The sequence below is a fragment of the Rhinatrema bivittatum genome, chromosome 17 (genome assembly GCF_901001135.1).
Source record: "Rhinatrema bivittatum chromosome 17, aRhiBiv1.1, whole genome shotgun sequence".
Classification (NCBI taxonomy): Eukaryota; Metazoa; Chordata; class Amphibia; order Gymnophiona; family Rhinatrematidae; genus Rhinatrema; species Rhinatrema bivittatum.
In genome coordinates, this window is record NC_042631.1 from 55,674,132 (window position 1) to 55,691,764 (window position 17,633).

Sequence of the window (17,633 nt, forward strand, 5' to 3'; positions counted from 1 at the left end):
AAAGCCAACAGTCACTCAGCAGCGCATGGTTCGGAGAGAGGTATCTTTAAAGGATACTAATGATGCATTAGAATTAGGGCATCCCGACAGTGAGGTTCCAAGTAGTCCAAGTACCTGTAACTAAAAACTCACCTGAGCTAAAAAATTCCAACTTATCCCTATCAATTAAAAAGCAGAATGAAAATACAAACAAAAAACAAACTTTGAAATGTTTGTATGCTAATGCCAGAAGTCTAAGAAGTAAGATGGGAGAATTAGAATGTATAGCAGTGAATGATGACATAGACTTAATTGGCATGTCAGAGACATGGTGGAAAGAGGATAACCAATGGGACAGTGCTATACCGGGGTACAAATTATATCGCAATGGCTGAGAGGAGCACTCGGGAGGAGGTGTGGCGCTTTATGTCTGGGATGGCATAGAGTCCAACAGGATAAACATTCTGCATGAGACTAAATACAAAATTGAATCTTTATGGGTAGAAATCCCTTGTGTGTCGGGGAAAACTATAGTGATAGGGGTATACTACCGTCCACCTGGTCAAGATGGTGAGACGGACAGTGAAATGCTAAGAGAAATTAGGGAAGCTAACCAAATTGGTAGTGCGGTAATAATGGGAGACTTCAATTACCCTAATATTGACTGGGTAAATGTATCATCGGGTCACGCTAGAGAGATAACGTTCCTGGATGGAATAATGGAATTATGGAGCAATTGGTTCAGGAACCGACGAGAGAGGGGGCAATTTTAGATCTAATTCTCAGTGGAGCACAGGACTTGGTGAGTGAGGTAACGGTGGTGGGGCCGCTTGGCAATAGTGATCATATGATCAAATTTGATTTAATGACTGGAAGAGGAACAGTGTGCAAATCCAAGGCTCTTGTGCTAAACTTTCAAAAGGGAAACTTTGATAAAATGAGAAAAATTGTTAGAAAAAAACTGAAAGGAGCAGCTACAAAAGTAAAAAATGTCCAAGAGGCATGGTGGTCATTGTTAAAAAATACCATTCTAGAAGCACAGTCCAGATGTATTCCACACATTAAGAAAGGTGGAAAGAAGGCAAAATGATTACCGGCATGGTTAAAAGGGGAGGTGAAAGAAGCTATTTTAGCCAAAAGATTTTCATTCAAAAATTGGAAGAAGGATCCAACAGAAGAAAATAGGATAAAGCATAAACATTGGCAAGTTAAATGTAAGACATTGATAAAACAGGCTAAGAGAGAATTTGAAAAGAAGTTGGCTGTAGAGGCAAAAACTCACAGTAAAAACTTTTTAAAATATATCCAAAGCAGAAAGCCTGTGAGGGAGTCAGTTGGACTGTTAGATGATCGAGGGGTTAAAGGGGCACTTAGAGAAGATAAGGCCATCGCGGAAAGATTAAATGATTTCTTTGCTTCGGTGTTTACTGAAGAGGATGTTGGGGAGGTACCCGTAATGGAGAAGGTTTTTATGGGTAATGATTCAGATGGACTGAATCAAATCACGGTGAATCTAGAAGATGTGGTAGGCCTGATTGACAAACTGAAGAGTAGTAAATCACCCGGACCGGATGGTATACACCCCAGAGTTCTGAAGGAACTAAAAAATGAAATTTCAGACCTATTAGTAAAAATTTGTAACTTATCATTAAAATCATCCATTGTACCTGAAGACTGGAGGATAGCAAATGTAACCCCAATATTTAAAAAGGGCTCCAGGGGAGATCCGGGAAACTACAGACCAGTTAGCCTGACTTCAGTGCCAGGAAAAATAGTGGAAAGTGTTCTAAACATCAAAATCACAGAACATATAGAAAGACATGGTTTAATGGAACAAAGTCAGCATGGCTTTACCCAGGGCAAGTCCTTGCCTCACAAATCTGCTTCACTTTTTTGAAGGAGTTAATAAACATGTGGATAAAGGTGAACCAGTAGATATAGTATACTTGGATTTTCAGAAGGCGTTTGACAAAGTTCCTCATGAGAGGCTTCTAGGAAAAGTAAAAAGTCATGGGATAGGTGGCGATGTCTTTTCGTGGATTGCAAACTGGATAAAAGACAGGAAACAGAGAGTAGGATTAAATGGACAATTTTCTCAGTGGAAGGGAGTGGACAGTGGAGTGCCTCAGGGATCTGTATTGGGACCCTTACTTTTCAATATATTTATAAATGATCTGGAAAGAAATACGACGAGTGAGATAATCAAATTTGCAGATGCCACAAAATTGTTCAGAGTAGTTAAATCACAAGCAGCTTGTGATAAATTGCAGGAAGACCTTGTGAGACTGGAAAATTGGGCATCCAAATGGCAGATGAAATTTAATGTGGATAAGTGCAAGGTGATGCATATAGGGAAAAATAACCCATGCTATAATTACACAATGTTGGGTTCCATATTAGGTGCTACAACCCAAGAAAGAGATGTAGGTGTAATAGTGGATAACACATTGAAATCGTCGGTTCAGTGTGCTACGGCAGTCAAAAAAGCAAACAGAATGTTGGGAAGTATTAGAAAGGGAATGGTGAATAAAACGGAAAATGTCATAATGCCTCTGTATCGCTCCATGGAGAGACCACACCTTGAAACTGTTTGACTAATTATTGTTAATGTACTATCGTTCTATGTAAACCGAGTTGATTTGATCTGTATCAAGAAAATCTGTATATAAAAACCCTAAATAAACAAATAAATAAATTCTGGTCGCCACATCTCAAAAAAGATATAATTGCGATGGAGAAGGTACAGAGAAGGGCTACCAAAATGATAAGGGGAATCGAACAACTCCCCTATGAGGAAAGACTAAAGAGGTTAGGACTTTCCAGCTTGGAGAAGAGACTACTGAGGGGGGATATGATAGAGGTGTTTAAAATCATGAGAGGTCTAGAATGGGTAGATGTGAATTGGTTATTTACTCTTTCGAATAGTAGAAAGACTAGGGGGCACTCCATGAAGTTAGCATGGGGCACATTTAAAACTAATCGGAGAAAGTTCTTTTTCACTCAACACACAATTAAACTCTGAAATTTGTTGCCAGAGGATGTGGTTAATGCAGTTAGTATAGCTGTGTTTAAAAAAGGATTGGATAAGTTCTTGGAGGAGAAGTCCATTACCTGCTATTAAGTTCACTTAGAGAATAGCCACTGCCATTAGCAATGGTAACATGGAATGGACTTAGTTTTTGGGTACTTGCCAGGTTCTTTTGGCCTGGATTGGCCACTATTAGAAACAGGATCCTGGGCTTGATGAACCCTTGGTCTGACCCAGTATGGCATTTTCTTATGTTCTTATGACATTGAGCGCACTTCCTCGAACCAATTCCTTAGTCACCCAATCAAAAAAGTCGATCAGATTTGTCTGACAGAACTTTCCCTTGGTGAAACCATGCTGCCTCTGGTCCATCAATTCTGCTGCTTGTAGATAGTTCACTATTCTTTCCTTCAGCGACTCCAATACTTTTCCCACCACCGAGGTGCGGCTAAATGGCCTGTAGTTTCCAGCCTCCTCTCTGCTCCCACTCTTGTAAAGTGGAACCACCGTCGCTCTTCTCCAATCATTTGGCACCAGGGAATTATTGAACAGGTCACACAGCAGAGCCGCCAGCACATCTCTGAATTCCCTCAGTATCCTGGGATGAATCTCATCAGACCCATGGCTTTGCCCACCTTCACTTTTCCTAGCTCTTCCCATATATTCTCTTCCGTAAACGGAGTTTCATCCATTCCGCTCCCCTCCACTTTCTTGTTAACTAGCATTGGTCCTTCTCCGGGGTCTTTTTTAGTGAATACTGAACTGAAGTATTCGTTTAATAATTCTGCTATTTCTTCATCTGACTCCACCCATTGATACTTTTCACCTTTCAATTTCAATATACCACTTTGGACTTTTCTCCTTTAACTGATGTATCTAAAAAATGTTTTTGACACCTCGCTTTACCTCTTTGGCAATCCTTTCTTCCGCTTGAATTTTCACTTACTTGATTGCTTTCTTCATCTCCCTTTATATTTCTTGAATGCTGTTCTTTTAGCTTTTATTTTGTCTGCCACCTTCTTTGAGAACCAGGTAGGTTTCATTTTTCTCTTGCTTTTCTTTACTTTTCTAACATATAGATTAGTTGCCTTGGTAATTGCTCCTTTTAGTTTGGTCTAGGGATGTGAATCTTGTCCTCGATCGTCTTAACGATCGATTTCGGCTGGGAGGGGGAGGGAATCGTATTGTTGCCGTTTGGGGGGGTAAAATATCGTGAAAAATCGTTAAAAATCGTTAAGGCTCCTGCTCCTGAATCTTGTCGTCTTCAGCCGGCGCCATTTTCCAAAATGGCGCCGAAAAATGGCGGCGGCCATAGACGAAAAAGATTGGACGGCAGGAGGTCCTTCCGGACCCCCGCTGGACTTTTGGCAAGTCTCGTGGGGGTCAGGAGGCCCCCCACAAGCTGGCCAAAAGTTCCTGGAGGTCCAGCGGGGGTCAGGGAGCGATTTCCCGCCGCGAATCGTTTTCGTACGGAAAATGGCGCCGGCAGGAGATCGACTGCAGGAGGTCGTTCAGCGAGGCGCCGGAACCCTCACTGAACGACCTCCTGCAGTCGATCTCCTGCCGGCGCCATTTTCCGTACGAAAACGATTCGCGGCGGGAAATCGCTCCCTGACCCCCGCTGGACCTCCAGGAACTTTTGGCCAGCTTGTGGGGGGCCTCCTGACCCCCACGAGACTTGCCAAAAGTCCAGCGGGGGTCCGGAAGGACCTCCTGCCGTCCAATCTTTTTCGTCTTTGGCCGCCGCCATTTTTCGGCGCCATTTGGAAAATGGCGCCGGCTGAAGACGACAAGATTCAGGAGCAGGAGCCCGTTCCGGACCGCTGCCGTTCCGGACCGCCGCTGGACCCGCAGGTTATTTAAGTTATTGGGGGGGGGGTTCGGGAGGGGGGGGGATTTAATTTAAAGGGTCGGGGGTGGGTTTTAGGGGGTTTTAGTGTGCCGGCTCACGATTCTAACGATTTATAACGATAAATCGTTAGAATCTGTATTGTATTGTGTTCCATAACGGTTTAAGACGATATTAAAATTATCGGACGATAATTTTAATCGTCCTAAAACGATTCACATCCCTAGTTTGGTCCACTGTTGTTCCACATCTCTCTTGTTCTCCCAGCCTTCTAGTTTTTCCTCTAGGTACTTCCCCATTTCATCAAAGTCAGTGTTTTTGAACTGCAAAACTCGGGTCTTCGTGCTACTTCTCCGTATCCTATTTGTGATATGAAACCATACCGTATGATGATGACTGGTGCTGAGGTGGGCACCTACCTGGACATTAGAGACAATATCTCCATTAGTGAGCAATAAATCGAGTATATCTCCCTTCCTCATGGGTTCCATTACCATTTCTTTGAACAGAACCCCTTGCAGGGCATCCACTATCTCTCTACTATTGTTTGATTCTGCAGAAGGGATTCTCCAGTCTACATCCGGCAGATTAAAATCTCCAACAATCACCTCTTCTCCCTTTTTTCCCATCTTTTGAATGTCTTCAACCAGATCTTTGTCAAGCTCTTCCATTTGATTTGGAGGCTTGTAAACCACTCCAATAAAAATGGAAGCCCCATCGTCTTTTTTTAGGTCGCCCATAGTGCTTCTTCTTTGCCCCATCTTCCTTGCAGCTCAGATGCTTGGATATTGTTTCTGACATAAAGAGCCAATCCCTCCCCCTTTCCTGTCCTCTCTATCCTTCCTTAATAAGTTTATTTTATTTATTTATTTATTTATTTATATATCGAGTTTTATAAACCATTGTCAAGTTTCGCTATCACAATGGTTTACATGTTTCGATTAATAAAGAAATACAGGTTTCGGTTGCAATATAGATAAGTTAGCGAGTAAGTTATAGTCCGGTATTGCCGTATCCCAATCATGAGATTCCGTGAACCATGTCTCCTTGACAGCAACAATGTCCAAGTCCACCTCCACCATTAGGGCTTGCAGATCTGGGATTTTATTGCCCAAACTACGAGCATTTGTGCTCAATCCTTCAACAATGCCACCTTTCTCATGTAACTGCCCTATACCCCCCCATCGTATTTACCACTCTAATTTATGTTACAGTTTTGGCTGCAGTGCAACCGCCTCACCACCAGGGGTCCCTCTAGTGCTGGCTTTCCTGACAGGCCCAGTCCATCTCCTCTGTCCACTCTATGTTCTGGGTGTGCCCTTATAACCCTGCCTGACAGTTGCCTCGGTGCTTCGGCATCGAGCTCACCTGGGCTCCCTGCTCTAGCCTTGCGCGGCCTTCGGGCCTTTCCTTGCCTTGCCTTGCGCGGCCTTCGGGCCTTCTGACCTGCCTTGCTCTGCTTACGGTGTGTGGCCTACGGGCCTTCTGTGTATGTGTGGCCTACGGGCCTTCTGACCTGCCTTGCTCTGCCTTTCGGTGTGTGGCCTTCGGGCCTTCTGTGTATGTGTGGCCTACGGGCCTTCTGACCTGCCTTGCTCTGCCTTTCGGTGTGTGGCCTTCTGTGTGTGTGTGTGGCCTACGGGCCTTCTGACCTGCCTTACGGTGTGTGGCCTACGGGCCTTCTGTGTGTGTGTGGCCTACGGGCCTTCTGACCTGCCTTGCCCCAACTACGGTGTGTGGCCTACGGGCCTTCTGTGTGTGTGTGTGGCCTACGGGCCTTCTGACCTGCCTTGCCCCGACTACGGTGTGTGGCCTACGGGCCTTCTGTGTGTGTGTGTGGCCTACGGGTCTTCTGACCTGCCTTGCCCTGCTTACTGTGCCCTGACCCAGCCTGAACCTAGACACTGCTTTCTGCCGCCTGCCCTGACCCAGCCTGAACCTAGACACTGCTTTCTGCCGCCTGCCCTGACCCAGCCTGAACCTAGACACTGCTATCTGCCGCCTGCCCTGACCCAGCTTGAACCTAGACACTGCTTTCTGCCGCCTGCCCTGACCCAGCCTGAACCTAGACACTGCTATCTGCCGCCTGCCCTGACCCAGCCTGAACCTAGACACTGCTTTCTGCCGCCTGCCCTGACCCAGCCTGGACCCAGACTCTGTTTCAGCCATTCCTGTCTCTCTCAACCTGGAGCCACCCTTCTGGGTGGTGTTCACGACTCCTGACCGGAGCCCAGTCATAACAATTTATCCCCCCTCGTGCCCTACCCACCCTCACGCCTCCAAAGAAGGCTTACTCCTATTCTTATTTCCCCCCTTACTTAATTCCTCAGCCTCTCTCTAATTTCACTACTCCTTTTCAATGCCCAATCCCTCCAAAAGAAAACACATCTTCTCCATGACCTCCTAATGGACTCCAACCCAGAAATCTGTGCCGTAACTGAAACTTGGCTTAAACCCCATAACACTCCACTTATTAATCAGCTCCCCACCGATATATATGATTTTTTCTCGATACCCCGCAAAAAGAAAAGAGGAGGCGGCTTACTGCTTGCTGCAAAAAAGGAACTTAAGCTCATTTCCCAAAAATGCAATCTTCCCAACCAGTACGAAATTGGCTTTTTTAAATCAAAAGTTCTCCAAATCTGTCTCATCTACACCCCCCCTGGTCTACTAGAGAAAGACTCCTCCCCTCTTATTGAATTCTTTGCCGACACTCTCTCTCTTGAAATACCCACATTTCTCCTTGGTGATTTTAACCTTCACGTTGATTCCTCCCCACAATCCCCAACATGCGAAGCTTTCATCTCTTCCCTCGAAGCAATGGGCTTTACACAAATCATACACTCCCCCATCCACAAAGCCAGCCATACCCTTGATCTCATTTTTACTAAATCCCCCATTAAAACCATCAACTCTCCTTCATGTCTTGTGGTACCTTGGTCTGATCACTCCATTATACAAACCACCCTCACATTACCACAACCTACCCCTGCCCCTCCTACCCAGCCACTATCCTTCAAATACCGTAAAACTTGCACCTTAGACACCCTCACTCAAGCATGCTCAGACATCTCTAACCAACTTGACCTCTCATCACCTGACAACGCCTTTTCCTCCTGGGATGACCTCACCCTTAACATTGCTAACAAACTCTGCCCTGTTGCCACAAAAACCATTAAGCCGGCCCACCCAAATAAAAAACCCTGGTTTACACCTGAACTCAAGAACCTCAAAACCTGCCTTAGAACCGCAGAAAGGCGCTGGCGCAAACACCCCTCCCCAGCAACCAAAACTGCTTACTATCAACTCATGCACGACTACAGAAAAACCATCCTTCTTACCAAACGAGATTATTATGCCAGAAAGATACATGGTTTCCAATACAATCCCAAGGCCCTCTTTTCCATGATTACCGACCTCACCAACTCCTCCCCTATGCAACCTCAAACACCCACGTCAAAGAATTGCTGCAACGAACTAGCACACTTCTTTAAAAATAGTCTCCTCCCTCACCGCACAATTCTCTCTTAACACCAAAAACGTGACTCTTCCCACCTTCAGTTTCTCTTCTACCCTGTCAACTTTTGACTCATCCTCCTCCCTGGAAATAGAAAACATTTTAAGAAAAATGAGGCATTCCTCCCACCCCTCCGAAACCATACTGTCCAAACTACTTCTGTCTATTCCCAAAGCAATTGCCAAGCCTCTTTCTATCATTTACAACTGCTCCTTGGAACAAGGTATGGTCCCCAATATACTCAAACAAGCGGTGGTTAAACCCATCCTCAAAAAACCTAACCTTGATTCCTCCACCCTGTCAAATTTCAGACCTATCTCCAATCTCCCACTCTTAGCGAAAATCCTTGAGAAACTAGTCAACTCTCGCCTTTCTGACTACCTCGAACAATACAACATTCTTCCCTCAACACAATATGGTTTCCGGAAGCATCTGAGTACTGAAACCTTACTTCTTTCCCTTACTGACACCATAATCAAAGGAATTGATACTGGTAGCTCATACCTGCTCGCTATGTTGGACATCTCTGCAGCCTTTGACACTGTCGACCACACCATCCTTATCAACATCCTCAGCAGTATTGGTATTTCTGGAATTAAATCTTACCTACAAAATCGTCACTTTACTGTCCTCGCTGACAACGAATCCGAACCCATTAGTCTTCATCAGGGCGTTCCTCAGGGCTCCTCACTCTCCTCCACCCTGTTCAACATTTACATGCTTCCCCTCACCACCCTCCTCACCAACCTCGGTTTCAAACACTTCATCTATGCAGATGACGTGCAAATTCTTTTCCCCTTTTCTCACTCCATCCAAACCGCTCTCCAAAACTGGGAATCATGCCTTACCGCCATCAACCAACTTCTCACAGACTTGCACCTTGCCCTCAACCCTCAAAAAAACTGAACTCCTCATCTCCACCAAACGTCCATCTCCCTCTATCCCCCCCTCTTACTCATCTTCCACCTTCCCCTCACATACCCGCAACCTGGGTGCTCTTATTGACAACCAGCTCACCCTCAAACCCTTTATTAAATCCATCTTAAGCGACTGCTATTTCAAGCTACAAACAATTAAAAAACTCAAACCCCTTCTGCACTTCTCCGATTTTCGCACAGTACTTCAGTTGATTATTTTCTCCAAAATCGACTACTATAATGCTCTCCTCCTTGGCCTCCCCTCCACATACATCAAACCCTTGCAACTCCTACAGAACGCTACAGCATGTATTCTATCAAACTCTAAAAAAAGAGATCACATTACCCCTACTCTTATTGAACTACATTGGCTTCCAATTCAATCACGAATCCTTTTCAAAGCACTATCTCTCATCCATAAAAGCATTATAAATGAAAACCTCCACTGGATCAGCCCTCCTTTCCTCCCTCACACCTCCACAAGACCCACTCGCCTCGCCCTCCAAGGAACACTCCGCACTCCCTCAATCAAATCCACCAGACTTATCTCCACAATGAACAGAGCTTTCTCCCTAGCTGGCCCTGCCCTCTGGAACTCCCTCCCTCCAGATTTACACACCGAGACATCCACACCTAAATTTAAAAAAAAGCAAAAAACATGGCTGTTCCTACAGGCCTACCCGTCCAACTCTCCCCACACTGAGACGAATATCTGAATCTTGTGTAATTTAGTCATTGAATTTTCTCATTACTTCTCATTACATCTTCTGTCTCTCTCCTCATGATCTCACTCCCTCCTATTTTTGTACCCACTCGTCTTTACTTCTTTTCCATCTTACTGAACAACCTTGTACTATTTGCCATCACATTAATGCCTTTGATGAATTCCTGAAACTCTTACTACTGATTTTGTTTCTATTATTTGCTGTTAACTCTCGATCTAATCCTTCCTTAACCTTATGTATATAACATGCTTTCTCTTATCTTAATCTTCATTTTCTCCCTATGCCTTTGCTCCAGTAGCCTTGCTTCTCCCTACCTGATCTATCAATTTTTCTATTACTTGCTTCAAACAGTTCCTTGTTCATATAGTCATAGTTTACTGTTCCTTGTTACTATATAGTTTTGAATTTACTGTTCCATGTAAAGGCTTTGCCTAAAAGTTCCAAGTTATTTGTAAACCGATACGATGTGCAAACGGATGTTGGTATATTAAAAAAAAAAAAGAAATTCATAAATAAATAAATAGCTTTCCAGCTTTTCTCGTTCAGGTTATTTCTTTTCTTGGACTCCTTTTGTGACTTATTTAGTTGAGTTTTGTTATCCACTTCACCCTTTTCCATTACATTTGCATTTGTATTTGGGGGATGACATTCTAATTTCTTTCTGCCACCCCCGGCTTCTAGTTTAAATGCCTTATGACATAGGATTTGAATTTCTCTCTTAGGATCCTTCTTCCTGCCACAGAGAGATGTAAGCCATCTTTGACATATAGGGGCGTATTTTAAATGCCCTGTGCGCGTAAATCCGGCGCGCCTATTTTGTATAAGCTTCTGGTGCGCGCAGAGACCCTGGACGCGAGTAAGCCCCGGGGCTTTGTAAAAGGGGCGTGTCGGGGTGTGCCCGGAGCGACGCGGAATTTTGGGGGCGTGTCGTGCGTGATGCAGCGTTTCGGGGGCGGCGACGTGGGCGTGGTTTCGGCCCGGGGGTGTTCCGGGGGTGTGGCCACGGCCTCCGGATCAGCCCCCGGGACCGGAACATGGAGCGGGGCTGCCGGCTGGCGCGCGCAAAGTTAGGAGGGGGTTTAGATAGGGCCGGGGAGGTGGGTTAGGTAGGGGAAGGGAAGGGAAGGTGCGGGGGGGGGGTGGAAGGAAAGTTCCCTCCGAGGCCGCTCTGATTTTGGAGCGGCCTCGGAGGGAACGGAGGCAGGCTGCTGATTTTGGGCAGCCTTGCGCGCGCCGACCCCGGATTTTAATGGATATGCGCGGCTACACACGTATCTATTAAAATCCCACGTACTCTTGTTCGCGCCTGGTGCGCGAACAAAAATACCTGTTCGCGCACATTTATAAAATCCGGCCCATAGCTTTTTTTTGTTCCATAAATGGCCCCAGCCCCCAATAAATCCAAAACTTTGTTCATTACAACAGGAATTGAGCCATACATTTAAGTTATCAATATGGCTTCGTCTCTCCTTCCCCTTTCCCTGAAGAGGTAAAACCTCTGATAAGGGGATAGTTATCACCACGTGACTAATCTGTTTCGCTAGAGACTGGAAATCTCTTTGTACCACTTGGATGCTGTTACTAGTAAGGTTGTTGGTTCCCAGATGGATGGTAATATCAACTTTAGAGTCTTTGCTTTCTTCTTGGATTATTTTGACTATCTGAAAGGCATTTCTGATGGCCGATGATCCTGGGAGGCATTTAACTGTAGTTTTTCCCTCTAGAAGAGTTCTCAAATTAGTGCCTCTGATGACAGAGTCACCCAGCACAATGAACTTTCTTCTTTGGTTATTGATTGTATTTTGGAATTTCTGTATGCATGGGTGTCTGTGGGTCACAGGTGTTATCATACCTGAGCCCACTATAAACCTCTTTTTCCTTGAGTTTTGTTTTTTTTGCGGTAATGAGGAATTAATTTTGGAATACTGTGAAGTGGGTGAAACTTTCTTTATTGCAGCTAATTCTGCTTTAAATTTAGCTAGCTCCTTTTTGAAGGAAGAGAGTTCTAAACAAATGGATCAAGCCCTAAGTTTCCTTATGATTTCCCTCAAAATAAAGGCTCCACAATAGTTACACTAGATAGACCTCATTTTGGTAGATAACCACATTTTCAAATTATTTAATTACCAATTATGTATTCAGGCAGCCTATCTCGGAAAGAGAACCCCAGGGGTGGGTGGATAGAGTGGAAAAGTGGGAGGGAGTTACACAGTTAACACTTGGCCAGGGCTGTTCACTGGACACTGTATCTGTTATTGATTTTTTTTACAGACCCTCCCCCAGATAGGCTAGCTAAGTTTAGCTTTTTCCTTAGCTCTCCCCAAGCTGTAGTTTTGCTGTCTCCTTGAAGATCAAAGTAGATTAAATACTTGATTGACCCCTACAATGCACTGTGACTCACCTGCCCAGAACTGAAGAGCCTCCTCCTCCTTTTTTTCTGCTTAAACAAACCCACAACAGTTTAATACAGCAATATCAATACATAGGACAATATAGCACTACACCAGAGAAAAATATACACAAGAAGCCCTCTGAAATAAGGATAAAATCAAAATTTTTTCTCCTTAGCTTTCCCCAAGAAGCTGTAGTTGTGCTGTCTTCTTGAAGATCAAAGCAGACTGAATACTTGATTGACCCCTGCAATGTACTATGACTCACCTGCCCATAGCTGAAGAGCCTTCTTCCCCCCCCCCTTTTTTTTTTTTTGATTAAACAAACCCACAACAATTTAATACAGCAATATCAATATCTAGGACAATATAGATTATATAAGTCTAGCATTACACCAAACACAGAAAAATATATACAAGAAGCCCTCTGAAAATAGGATAAAATAAACTTTTTTGTTACAATTCGGCCTTTGGCAGGAGTAACAGGCTGCCTCTTCACCTTTTTCTCCCCTTCTCTCGTGGTCCAGAGGCAACCGACTAGTTTCCCTTGTGGCAGGAGCCGCGCTACTCTGTTCCCTGTGTCCCATTGTCCGCCAACATTTCTAGCATGGCTGGAGCCGCGCTGCTGTTGGTAATGTGGTCTGGAGACCACCATCAGCCATCCCTTGTGGCAGGAGCCGTGCTACTGCTCCTCAAGCAGCCTGGAGGCCATCGACATGCTTCTCCCATGGCAGGAGCCGCGTTTCCTCTCCTCAAGTGGTCTGGAGACCGCCATCGCCATTTCCGTGCGGCAGGAGCCGTGCCTCTACCTCCCTTGCGGCATGGAGCCGCCTACAGTGTTCCCATGTGGCGCAGAGGCCACCAACCTACCTCGGGCCCTCCGTGAGTAGAGGGCCTGCATCTCTGGACTTGCCTGGCAGCTGGAGCTGCCTGTGATCCTCCTACAGCGGAAGGGAGTCATCCCCGATGCCGGGCCTGCCCTGAGGCCTGTTTCTTCTCTGCAGCCATCCGTGTTGTAGCAGGGACACTGTCCAGGGTCCTGCACTACTTCCTGTGTCCTCCTAAGGGGTGAAGCCATGCCTTTCTTCCCTTCTTAAAAGCCAGTGCAGATGTGGTTCCTTCCTGACTCCTTCAAGGGTGTTTCTTGCTTCAGCCTTCAAAAGGCTTCCACTGTCATTCCCTCCTCGCCTTCACAAGGAGCAACTTCCTTTCTAGAGCTGGTCTCCTGAGGATCTCCATTTCCAGTTCCTGCCTTGCATCCTTGTTCTTGGGATCCCATTCCTTGTTCCTGACTCCTTTGTCTCTTGTCTCCTGTCTCCTTTGTCTCTTGTCTTCGTGATGTCTTCAGTATCCTGATATCTCCGTTCCAGCCTTATCGTGATGTCTCCACTCCAGTCTTGATGTCTTCCGTATCCTGATGTTCTGCTCAGCCCAGAGGTTCCGTCTTCCCATCCCTCATGGTCCACTACCAGTCCGGCTGGGCTGGTAGGACGAGTAGTGGCCCAGTGGTCCACAACCACCCTGGCTGGGGTGTGTATGGCACTGGTGGGATTCCTCCATCTCCGGAGCTGAGGGCTCCCATATTCCTGTCTGCCTCTCCTTGGTCTGGATTCTTCTGGATGTCTGCTTCATCTGTCCCAGCTGCTCCTCATCGAGTGTCCGGGGAATCTGTTCCGGATGTCCTTGATCCTTGCCTTGGAGACTCATCTTCCTCCTTTGATGCTCTAGACTCCGGCTACGCTTAGCCCCGGTGGGCAGTGCTCTGGTGGATAGCGTGAGGGCCGGTCTGGCCAACGCAGCCTCCTTCCCGGCTATGGGGTAGATTTTCAAAAAACGCGAATAGGCGTACTTTTGCTGGCGCATCAGGCGCCAGCAAAAGTATGCTGGATTTAGTAGATACGCGCGGAGCCGCGCGTATCCACTAAATCCTGGATCGGCGCGCGCAAGGCTATGAATTCTGTATAGCCGGCGCGCGCCGAGCCGCGCGCTGCCTACCCCCATTCCCTCCAAGGCCGCTCCCGAAATCGGAGCGGCCTTGGAGGGAATCCTCTAACGCCCTCCCCTCATCTTCCCCTCCTTCCTCTATCTAACCCCACCCGCCCGGCCATGTCTACAACACCCCCCCCCCCTTTACCTTTCTCCGGGGATTTACGCCTCCCGGAGGGAGAAGTAAATCCCCGCGCACCAGCGGGCCTCCTGCGCGCCGGGCCGCGACCTGGGGGTGGGTACGGAGGGCGCAGCCACACCCCCGGACCGCCCCGGGCCATAGCCACGCCCCATACCTGCCCCCAAAACGCTGCCGACACGCCCCCGAAACGCCGCGACGACCGGGCCCGCCCCTGACACGCCCCCCTCCGAAAACCCCGGGACTTACTCGAGTCCCGGGGCTCTGCGCGCGCCGGTAGGCCTATGTAAAATAGGCTCACCGGCGCGCAGGGCCCTGCTCGCCTAAATCCGCCCGGTTTTGAGCGGATTTAGGCGAGCAGGGCTCTGAAAATCCGCCCCTATGGGTGTTAGTACTCTATCTGGAGTCTCCTTCATCTTGGATCGAAGATCTTCCTCGTCCATCAGTACCGTCTCGGATCTTCACTCTCAACTGATCTTCTTCATGTTCAGGGTTCCAGAGTTTCCCTCCTATGGTCCTTCTTTAAGTCCAACTTCGGGATACCTTCTTGATACTTCGATTGCCAGCTTCCAGAGGCTCAGTTCAGGATGGGGGCACCTGGAGTTTTGGATGGTTACCTTCATTTGTCTGTCCTGATGTCCTTCTCTTCAGTACCTATTGCCATCTTGAACTGTAATGTAATTGAGTCGATGCCAGCCTTGCTGCTTCGCCTCCAACATGGTCCGTGACCATCCCGGCTGGGGTGTGTAGAGCGCGTGGTGTCGCAGCACTCCTTTCAAGTTTACCTCAATGCCTGTCTTCAGTCTTTATCTGAAGCCTTGCCCTATGTCTTGTCCTCATCTGCCATGTCCTCTGTCTGACCTGCTGCTTCCTGATGCTCTCTAGCGGCAGTCCGAAAGGGCTTGGAATGGTCTGAGGACCATTCAGAGAACACCATTGCGTGATGGTCTCAAGAAAGCGGGCAGGTTCGGTCGAGGTTCAGGGTAAGGACGTTTCAACTCAAGGGCACATATTTCATCCCGTGCTGGAGAGCGCCCTCTGGTGCTCTCGTCCATCGTAGCGCAACTTATTGCAAAGGCCATGTGCCCGGTAGGATATCCTTGTCCCGGGTCTTGATTATGGACTTTGTTTCTAGCCTCAAGAAATGTTTTTTTGGGGGAATTCCTGTTTTTATTTCTTCGGAACTTCGTGTGACCTGCAGGAGGTGCCTGCACCATCTTGGTTCTTGATGCCTTCGCTTGATGTTCCAACCTCCTGAAGGTTGAGAAGGGACCCATTGAAGGGAGGAGCCACAGGCTGCCTCTTCACCATTTTCTCCCCTTCTCTCATGTCCTGGAGGCAGCAGACTAGTTTCCCTCGCGGCAGGAGCTGAGCTATTCGTTTCCTGTGGCCCGGAGACCGCCGATGTTTCCAGTGCAGCTGGAGCCACGCTGCTGTTGGTAATGCGGTCTGGAGACCACTGACAGCCCTCCCGTGCAGCAGGAGCTGCGCTACTGCTCCTCAAGCAGCCTGGAGGCTGCCGACATGTTTCTCCAGCAGCAGGAGCTGTTTTCCGCTTCTCAAGTGGTCCGGAGACTGCCATCGCCATTCCCGCACAGCAGGAGCCATGCCTCTACCTCCCTTGCGGCATGGACATAAGAACATAAGAACATAAGAAAATGCCATACTGGGTCAGACCAAGGGTCCATCAAGCCCAGCATCCTGTTTCCAACAGTGGCCAATCCAGGCCATAAGAACCTGGCAAGTACCCAAAAACTAAGTCTATTCCATGTAACCATTGCTAATGGCAGTGGCTATTCTCTAAGTGAACTTAATAGCAGGTAATGGACTTCTCCTCCAAGAACTTATCCAATCCTTTTTTAAACACAGCTATACTAGCTGCACTAACCACATCCTCTGGCAACAAATTCCAGAGTTTAATTGTGCGTTGAGTAAAAAAGAACTTTCTCCGATTAGTTTTAAATGTGCCCCATGCTAACTTCATGGCGTGCCCCCTAGTCTTTCTGCTATCCGAAAGAGTAAATAACCGATTCACATCTACCCATTCTAGACCTCTCATGATTTATAAACACCTCTATCATATCCCCCCTCAGTCGTCTCTTCTCCAAGCTGAAAAGTCCTAACCTCTTTAGTCTTTCCTCATAGGGGAGTTGTTCCATTCCCCTTATCATTTTGGTAGCCCTTCTCTGTACCTTCTCCATCGCAATTATATCTTTTTTGAGATGCGGCGACCAGAATTGTACACAGTATTCAAGGTGCGGTCTCACCATGGAGCGATACAGAGGCATTATGACATTTTCCGTTTTATTCATCATTCCTTTTCTAATAATTCCCAACATTCTGTTTGCTTTTTTGACTGCCGCAGCACACTGCACCGATGATTTCAATGTGTTATCCACTATGACACCTAGATCTCTTTCTTGGGTTGTAGCACCTAATATGGAACCCAACATTGTGTAATTATAGCATGGGTTATTTTTCCCTATATGCATCACCTTGCACTTGCACTAGGAGTCACCTAGAGTGTTCCCATGTGGCCCGGAGGCCACCAACCTACCTCAGGCCCTCCGTGGGGAGAGGGCCTGCATCCCTGGACTCGCCTGACAGCTGGTGCTGCCTGTGATCCTCCTTCAGTGGCAGGGAGTCGTCCCTGATGCTGGGGCCTGCCCTAAGGCCTGTTTATTCTCTGCAGCGATCCGTGTTGTAGCAGGGCCACTGTCCAGGGTCCTGCACTGCTTCCTGCATCCTCTTAAGGGGCAAAGCCGTGCCTTTCTGCCCTTCTTAAAGGGCCAGTGCATGTGTGGTTCCTTCCTGACTCTTCCCAGTGTGTTTCCTGCTTCAGCCTACAAAAGGCTTCCAGTTATTCCCTCCTTGCCTTCGCAAGGAGCAACGTCCTTTCTGGAGTTTGTCTCCTGAGGATCTCCGTTTCCAGCTCTTGCCTGGCATCTTTGTATTGGGATCCCATTCCTTGTTCCTGACTCCTTTGATATACTACATTCCTGGTCTCTTGTCTTCGTGATGTCCTCAGTATCCTGCTGTCTCTGTTCCAGCCTTATCCTGATGTCTCTGTTCCATCCTTATCCTGATGGCTCAAGTCTTCAGA

At 47.1% G+C, this 17,633-nt stretch overlaps 1 protein-coding gene across 2 annotated transcripts in view; it reads left to right on the forward strand.

The window, feature by feature from the left end:
• Positions 1 to 17,633, forward strand: part of LOC115079357 (sodium/hydrogen exchanger 11-like) — a 561,464-nt gene that overhangs the window by 296,120 nt on the left and 247,711 nt on the right. The window lies entirely within an intron of this gene.